Genomic DNA, 8,757 nt, shown 5'->3' with positions numbered 1-8,757 from the left:
TCTTATTAAGAAAACAAAATCTTTATTTTCCTGAATAAGATCTCCTATATTTAGTACAGTAAGGACATAGAAGCAAAAGAATTAATAGTGAATAACTTTTGTTGACTATGGACTACACAAAGTTTCTTGTTTTTGAGTCAGAGTAGTGACTCAAAAATTTGAATTTATGATGTAAAACTCATAAGATAATTACGTGATGCATCAGTGAGCAGCGCCTAGGGTTCATGCGTACAATGTTTCATAAATTGAGATGAGTGGTGTCTGTTGAACAGCTGTTTTCGTTAGCCTTAAACGAAGGAGGCTTTCTAGTATAGCGTGACTTAATGATCGTGAGAAAATAAACGTAATGTCTTTGTTTTTGCATTTTATGCCATTTTTTCTATGTTTTTTTCCTATGTGAACACACACATATATATATATATATATATATATATATATATATAATATACACCATTTCTTATTTTATAACTTAATTGTTAAAAAAGATAAACTCGAAAGACATATCCCTTTTATTATGTGAGGGATTTTTAAAATCCCCTCGAAGCATAAGTCGATATAAGTTTTGTGCGACTATACTGCCTATAGAAACGAACTTTTATTTATCTACTGAACAAAATTGAAAGTGAATGGAAAGAAGGCTTTCAAATATTTCAATACATTTTCAACTTCTGTTCACACTTTGATTTTATTTTTTTAGAAACTTCTGAACACTCATATGGGATATACACGGTGTTATGGAATAATTTTTATATAAGTAATATCCTAAAAGAGTAACCACAGGAACTCTGCGAGTAAAATTATTTACAGAAGTTTTTTAAATATAATAATTTTTATTTATATTATTCATATTATGTTTACATTAAATCGATAGCTTATTTTTACATTAAAATTGTTATTAAAACATGTGGATTATAGCGAAATGCGTATTATTCATCGAATAGTTGTGCCAGATAGTTGCGATTCACATGAGTCTCTCATCAAATCAATAACTTTGTACTGCTCTGTGTATGTTCTATATAGTATACAATATTTACAAGTGTTTATTATATTTTATTAATGTCTAGCAAATAGTAACATTTAAAATTGAATATTTATATGCTTTCACATTCACTTATAAGAATAAATAATACGAACGAAGAGAGTGCATTAAAATTTCCGGTATGGATGAATTATAAAAGAGAATATATTGTAGATAAAAGATTAGTATCCAAAATCATATTATTGAAAAAACGATTCAGTGATTCGGAACGTAAAGATATTTATCTTTATGCTCCAAACCATTGAACCGATTTATACGTATATTACAGAAATTGGACGTACAAAAGGTTTATTCAACGATATTAATGATCTATTGAGAATGGGTAACAAATAACAGATATTTCATTTCGTTATTGAAAAAATAATTGCACATGTAATTTATTATTTTTAAAATTAATTGATAAAAACCTGAAGAAATTTTAATCAATTCGTAATTATTCTCTAAATAATTTTTCCTCTCTTTGAAAAATAATTAGCTTCATTTATCAGATAAAGTCTTTATTAAAAATCTCCAGAATGTTTTTTATTTATGTTATATCCCAGAATGTTCTTTCGCAATTTAATTTATTTATATTTTTTTAATAATTTTAAAATATATTTTGACGATGACAAAATTAAATTATTTCAAGTTAATAAAATCTAAATGTGGAATATAGCAATCAGAAACATTTAAAATTTGGTAAAGTATAATAAATTAGAAATTAATTCCCTGAACAATAATTATTTACATTGCTGTAATTGGCTTTTAATATGGCCTGGTGCAAAATTTTATATTTGGTTCCCATTTTTTTGGAATTTTTTTAAAAATATGATAGAAATTGTCGTTTATTTTTAACTTTAATAAAAAATGTTACGAAATTGGTGTCTCCACAGAGGCAAAATTCGAAATTTGAAAATTAATATATAATACTGATCATTTTTATGCCCCATTTCAGTACTTTCTTCCTTTTTGGCTTTGTTCCTACACACTGTTGCACCTTCCTAATTAACGGCACTGATTATTATATACAGTATATTTACATTACATTAAAATATAAGTTTAATTTAAAATCTAACATTCACTGAGAACCAGTCTCCTCATTTATAATATACAGTATTGTAAATTCTACTATTAATATATATTTCATGCATGGAAATATTATATACAAGCTAGCACATAGAATATTAATTAATTAGAACTTCATGTTAAGGAGTTTTAAAACACATTCTAAATATTAATATCCGTCGCACTATCAAATAAAAGTTTAATATATTTATTGCAGACACTTTATTTGCTTACGATAGTTATGTAAACTTGCTTCAAGTAACTTTCGGGTAGTCATCAATTTCGATGGCTACCCGAAAGTCGGAAAACCATCAATTTTCTAAAAAGTTGATGTCTAATGTATTTTAACGGAAATAGTTGAAGACCGGATGACCGAGGCGGTTAAGGCGTATATATACTGCTCTAAGCGATCCAAAATCGAATCCGGGAGGTCGAAAAAACCCAGGAAATTTTCAGAAAGTCCGTTTCGGATATGTCGAGTCCCGTCCCTTGTCAGCTGGCTGGCCATTATAGGCCTGGCCGAACTCATAATGGGCTTGCTAAAAGATGCCCTCTTAGTGCCCACAGGGCGGAAAAAGTTAAAAGAAGCCGTCTTAGAGTCCATTGTAGACCTAATCAAACCTACCGTGATCACTTGATTAAAAAGACCCGCTCAGTAATGAGGCGAAAAAGAATATAGATAATTAATTTTTACGAAATATAGTTCCTACAGTACATATTTAAATTATTTTCAACAAATACTATTAAGCATATTTTAATGAATTAACGAACTTTATTGTATAATAATATTGTTTACGTTACAATAATTAATTTTTTCAGTTATTTTATGCTAAATATAATTCTAAATTACTAGTAAAAACGAATCGAAAGTTGTCTATGATAAAATGTGGTTAAAATATTACATTCGAATAATATAATACCGTCATTTTGTTGTTTATGAATATTTGACAATGTGCACAATGATAGTTGTTCACGTTTCTGAAAATTTATATTATACAACAATAAAGTTTTTATTACTTATTTTTAATTTGTTTATGAGCCTTTATGTTGGATTTAAATTACAAATACTTTTTCTTTATTAACGTATTTTACTTAACACTAAAAATTGAAATTTAATTTGTAGATAAATAACATACTTCGAAATATGTTATTTATCTACATATTATCGAAATATAGTCAGTTATCTAAACAGTGGTTATTTTTTCAGGGACGTTTCGTTTTAAAATGCATACAAAATAACTTCCAATCAACTGCCATTTTTTAATGTTTTCGTCAATGCCCATTGCTCAGAGATTTGACATATTTTTTAGTTAAATGAAATTTAAAAATATAAAAAAAAATATTTAATGGAAAATTTCATAGATGTAATATCAATAATTAATAAAATTATTTAAATAAATGTCTCTGTTTACATAGTAGTGTTTTTTCGACGCAATATAAAAACTCTAAACAATTCATGACGACTGATTAATTAATTAGTGTGAAGCACTATAAACTATATTCTCACAATTTCCCTCATTATGGATGACCCTTCCCACAACAAAGTTGATCAGCATGCAGGCATGAGACGGGCGGATGGGCGTGCGCAGCTGCATCTCCCTTCTGAGGATTTTCCTTGTAAAGCTGGGCACTTCGTATAGTAAAAACTTTTGTAAGACATATTATTTCCTTCTGCATCCACCTCTAAAAGTTTCTGAATCCATTACTATGAAAGATGGGAACGAATTTGTACACACACCCTCCTTGGCGGAGTTCTAACACTTTGCCGCGCGGCTATCTAACCGAAATAAACAATTTAAATATTTCTAGTAAACATCTATAATTTTTATAATTATCTATTTTTCAGACAATAACTACCGTAACGCGTAAAAACTTGATTTAATTAAGTCCAAAGCACTCCACTATACCAGAAATATCCAATACAAACTAAAAGATAATAAAATAAACGTTTTCGACGATTTTTAAATCGTCAAACGTTTGTTTTATTATTTTTTAGTTTTAGATGAATATTTCCGGTATAGTGAAGCACTTTGGACCTATTTTTCCGACATATTCAATACAGTTTTGTTTACGCTTCAATAGGCCTTCTTTTTAATTAAACATTTATTTCTTGCTTTATTTATATATTATTTACATGTTTAAAATATAGGTTTAAAAGCTGAGAATAACGAGTAACGTTAAATTATTAGAAATTATATACCATAAATAAGAATGTTAGAATACTCATCGATTGAAACAGTGAATAATTTTCATGCACTTCGGAATTTGCCAGGTGTTTTTGAGATGTCGGATTATTCAGATAGTCCTATTATCCAATTCTGGAACATGCTATCAAACTTGATCCGATTGCTGGATTAATTGCCTTTTGATGCAACGAAAATTAATACTGTAACTGTAATTCATCTTTTCACTTTTATATCAACAACTTTATAGTATCAAGTTTCTTCGTTTATAAAAGAAAAATAAGGAATTCTAAACGTATATAATTAATACTCATATCTATTTCTAATATAAAGTTAAAATAAATGAGAATATGAGTCAATATTTTGTAAAAACAATACTATTTTTTATGTGTATGTGCTTGTTGATTTTAGATATTTTAAAACTTCTTTTTAATGGTTTATTAATATTAAACATATAAACAATCACTTATTATATGTTAAACTTTAATTTATGTTTTTTTTTATATTATCAATATTTTAATTTATTATCGAAATGTATTCAATCTTTTATATAGTTAACTCCTATGAAATGAGCTAAATTAAATTTTTTGGGTTGCAATTTAAAAAATTATACACCTATAAATTCTCACTGACGTCCGGCTGCCTGTTCTTCCTTAATCTCGAGAACGTTGTTAGACAGATGAAAGTCGAGACCAGATGTGGAAAGCTAATGGACAAGAGTCCCCGATTTATCTGATATAGACCGGAAATTACGTGATTTCAATTCAAAAAGTTCCCCAAAACAATGTTACATATATGACCGGCATGACTCCCTTGTTATCAGGATAAGTATGATTTACAGGGGCAAAACACTACTAATTTCAGGTGGCAAACATATATTTTAAATTAAATAAATTAAACATATGATTACATATTGCAGCCAGGCATTGTAATGGTGTCACAATAAATAACTACTCGTTAATTTCTGATTTATAAACCATATTTATTGTTTGTTTATTATTACGTAAATAAAACATAAAATGATGAAATTTTGCTAATGCCGTATCGATTACAGGATTTATTATCAAATGGATTAATAATTAAAATAGTTAAAACATTTAAACTCGATACTTAAATAAACTGCGCTAATATTAACGAGTTTAGATAGTAAATTACCTAATTAATATAATAATTATAAAAATTTAATTATTTAAACATGAAAATATCAATTGATAAAGGTCCACCGAAGCATGTGTTCTGTTTACATAATAAAAAGTAGCGCAGATCTGCCGTTAAAAATAACAAAGTCGGGCACCAAAAGCTATTTTATATTCGAATCAATATCTGGTGCATCGCTGTTTACAACTTGAAGGACTGTCTTTATATTATATTTGCTAGTCTACCATTAAAGATGATAGCTGTTACCTCGGCCACTACTCTCTTTTCAATACGTAAGCTTTCATATTATTTAATATTATTTTATAAGCAAAATATTACATTTTCATTAAAATTTTTAAATAATATAAATTTAGATTTTTTAAAAAATACATAAAAATAATTAGATAATAATTTTAATTTTGTAATTTAATTAGTACTTTACTATAGATGGCATTCGGTTAATTGAGCAAGGAAGGAAAAAATTAGAAATATTATTTTGCTGCAAAATTGTAGCCCTATAAATTTCCACTGTCGTCCGTCTGTCTGATGTCTGTTCTTAATCTCGAGAACAGAGTTAGATAGATGAAAGCCGAGGCCGGACACGGAAACCGTAGGGCGGGAGGCCCGATTAACTATATACGAACTTCCGATGTAAATCGGAAACGACGTTATTTCAATTCAAAAATTTTCCCCCGAAAGGAGTTAGGTAAATGACCGGCATAATTCTTTTGTTAACGGGAAAAGTATGATGTACAGGGGCAAGCGACTACAAATTTCAGGCGGAGAATATATATTTTAAATTAAATAAATTTAAAAAAATATGATTAAAAATTGCAGTCCGGTATTGTGACGATGTCGCAGTAAATAATTTCTCCTTGATATTATTTATATTGCGTGAATATAATATATAACGATGATAATATTCTATAGTCATTGAGTTAACAGTAAATTATGTAGTATTGTCAAACGTGTATATGTACTATACAGTGACGTATGTCATATACAGTGACGTTACCAGTGTCAATTATCCTTTCAAAAACTGTCAAACGTGATTGAAAATATAAAAAGATATGATTTTAAATTCGCTTAGTAATAAAAATCATTTAGTTTTTCGTCCATTTTTTATTATAAATTTTTCATTTTGAAGAAACGTAAAGGTTGACAGTGATAAATTTAAAGTTAAAACGGTCATTTCCAACGAAAATATTTTTAAAGTTACGAAAAATCGATCGGTAACTTTAACATTTTCGAAGAAACTTCTCCATCGAAGTGATGTAAACAGCTCGAGACAAAATAATAGAAACGTAGGATAGAAATGAAACATTAAACAGTTTACGTAGATACATTTAACTGTTGTAATTATATATAACTGTTTAATTTATTCCGTAAAGAATTAAGAATGAAAAAAATAAAATAAAAAATCACGTTAATGACGACAAAATCGCCGGCATTCTTTTGTGATAGATTAGTGCTGTTTCGGATCATAGGAGAAACGTCAAGCACGAATCCTCGCGCCTCCATTCGATCAAACCGCGAGTGTCGACCCTGTCATTTTCTATAATATTACTTCTCAATCTTTACTTTCTTTCCAAATTTATGTCGACTCGCATCAGCCATCAAAAATCCATTATAACACAGAACAATAATAAATGTTGAATATAAATGATCGAGAACGTCGATTAAAGATTCTTTTTAATAAATGTAATGCGGTCACTGGCGAAACAATGTAGACATTAACAAAATTAAAATAAATACATTCTTCTATTCATAAAAACTTGTATTTATATTAAATATCAAATAGATTCGAATTTTCAAATACGCTACATTCAGACCTTTCGAATATCGAGATAAACCGCGGCCATTTATCTTTTTGACACGACAAAAACCTAAAAAATCGTTAGAAAATTTATTATATATNTCAGTCAAAGACCAGAAATGTACTTAGCTTCCTCCTCATCAGAAATTTACAATATGAATTAGACAACATTAGACTTTTAATATTTTTCTAGAAATGGGCTCATGATGCAGTCTGAGAACTTTTTCCACAGTTTGACCACACAATGAATGTATTTATATCTATATACCAAGCTGCTGTTGAAGAGAAATCCCGTCAACCGTATATAACTCACGAATAAGTATAACTAAATACAACTATAACAATATGTAATTATCACAATTTCATAAAATAGCTATACTCGCACACAAAAGTACAAAACGACCAATTTACTCAACAGACGATTCTCACCGATAACTAGCGCCAAAATCTTTCGCAGCGGCAAAAAATGGAAACAGTGTGAATACGGCAATTTTCCTTACGGCGGACGGCCTTACTAGCGAAGCGATCAAGTGGCCTTGGTATAACGCTCCGCTCGTTATTTTATTCCCCAGTAACTTTTAGGGGGGCGATCCATCCGGATACGTCGGCATCCGTCCCTCACCACCCGATCCCCCATTGTGGGCCTGGCCGAACCCATAATGGGCCCTCTTATTGCCCACAGGGCAGAAAGAGTATTAAAAAAAAGTAGCACCTCTGGACCACGCTAAAAATAGTGCTTACAAGATGGACTCCTCCACGAGAAAGTATCTTTTTCCACTACCAAATAATAATCGGTTTTTGCTGTTTTAAATGAGCAGATTTTTAATCGTGACGTACGAAAATTGTTTTTAAAGATTTCATTCGAATACTGCGGTACGATATCGTAAACGTAACCGAGGACTTTTGCACGCTTTCTTCGTTGTTGGGAATCGGTCGTCGCCAATGCCGTAAATAAATGGTCATTTCCTCGTTTTCTTATAAATAACATCGAACTTAATGGCTTTTCTTCTAATAATATTGAACAAACGCGTGTAAATATAGCAGAGAGAAAATCATTGTTTATGTCAGCCATTTTGAGATAGCTCTTTCTCCGGCAAAAGTGTTTTCGACCGTCGGCAGCAAAAACGTCATTTCCGGCAGCGACTGCTGGGCGCACTGCCGAATAAAAGAATGCGCGGGCTGTAACACGAAAGAAATTATTGCAGATTTACAATGTGTTTTCCGTCATTTACGAGCACTGTCCTCGGACGATCACCTCCGCGCATTGCTTCTATGGCCACGCAATTCCTAAGGTAAACTTTTGGAAAAAGTCGTGTCGTAAGTCGCTGTTTTTCGCACGAACCACCCGCAATGTCTGCGGACCTCACACCTTCAGACTTTTGGTTATGGAGTTGCTCGAAGTCGGAGGTGTATAGAGTACGGCCAGCTTGGTCGGTCGCATTAAAGGACTCTATCCTTCGACGCTATCCGCCATCGTGTTTCGGCAATACCAACCGAAATGCTTGTTATTGCTGGTCATAGTGTTGTACAGGTGCTTC

General features: G+C 30.4%; 1 long non-coding RNA gene across 1 annotated transcript in view; it reads right to left on the bottom strand.

Annotated features, from left to right (window-relative positions):
* Positions 1-7,745, bottom strand: part of LOC111632521 — a 10,525-nt gene extending 2,780 nt beyond the window's left edge. Inside the window, exon 1 of the long non-coding RNA XR_002757873.1 lies at positions 7,649-7,745. This is a non-coding gene — a long non-coding RNA (uncharacterized LOC111632521). The remainder of the gene's footprint in view (positions 1-7,648) is intronic.
* Between the last annotated feature and the right edge of the window lie 1,012 nt (positions 7,746-8,757).

The sequence above is a fragment of the Centruroides sculpturatus genome, unplaced genomic scaffold (genome assembly GCF_000671375.1).
Source record: "Centruroides sculpturatus isolate CEXI.00-Female unplaced genomic scaffold, Cexi_2.0 scaffold612, whole genome shotgun sequence".
Classification (NCBI taxonomy): domain Eukaryota; kingdom Metazoa; phylum Arthropoda; class Arachnida; order Scorpiones; family Buthidae; genus Centruroides; species Centruroides sculpturatus.
This window is presented reverse-complemented; position numbering and strand designations above follow the sequence as displayed.